At 39.8% G+C, this 752-nt stretch overlaps 2 protein-coding genes across 5 annotated transcripts in view; both read left to right on the forward strand.

Moving 5' to 3' along the window:
- Window positions 1-752, forward strand: part of LOC116706262 (bromo adjacent homology domain-containing 1 protein) — a 44,694-nt gene that overhangs the window by 38,744 nt on the left and 5,198 nt on the right. The window lies entirely within an intron of this gene.
- Window positions 1-752, forward strand: part of LOC116706263 (echinoderm microtubule-associated protein-like 1) — an 11,095-nt gene that overhangs the window by 5,296 nt on the left and 5,047 nt on the right. The window lies entirely within an intron of this gene.

The raw sequence follows: 752 nt of genomic DNA on the forward strand, positions 1-752 counted from the left end.
CCAGTCCTCTGTTCATGGAATACAGTTCTGGTTAAGCAGCTCACAACGAAGCTTCAGCTCTCATTATCTAATGTGCAAAAGCAATCAGCAGACACCCTCCATTATTCAAGAAACAGCGCACATGGATGCACAATAATTATCCAAACACTCACCTTTATTCCGAAGCAATAAAGCAGCAAACCATTCTCCGCTCTTCCTCTCTATTACCTTAGCAATGACGGGGCCATTAGATAGCATTAGTCAGAGAGCGCGGTAGCTTCTCTCCGAGGTCCCTTAATGTGCTCCTGCTATATCGGGACTGTGCCAATATAACGGCACAGAGAGAGTTGATCACCATTCACTTAAAGCTGTCCGTTCAGTGTTAGGATGAAGTGAGAAGCATCATTCTCATCATCACCATCATCATCATTCACAGCAGGGGCTTTCTCTCCACGCTCATCTCATCTTTTCTCTCCACTAATTCATCTAGCTTGATGGTGTTTTAAGATAACCTTAACCTTAACCTTAACCTAAACTTTAACCTTAACCTTAACCTTAATCTTAACCATAACCCTAACAATAACCATAACCCTAATCTTAACCTAAACTTTAACCTTAACCTTAACCTTAATCTTAACCATAACCCTAACAATAACCATAACCCTAATCTTAACCTAAAGTTTAACCTTAACCTTAACCTTAAACCTAACCCTAACAATAACCCTAACCCTAACCTTAACCTAAATTTTAACCTTAACCTTAACCTTAACCTT

This window comes from Etheostoma spectabile, chromosome 18 (assembly GCF_008692095.1).
Source record: "Etheostoma spectabile isolate EspeVRDwgs_2016 chromosome 18, UIUC_Espe_1.0, whole genome shotgun sequence".
NCBI lineage: Eukaryota > Metazoa > Chordata > Actinopteri > Perciformes > Percidae > Etheostoma > Etheostoma spectabile.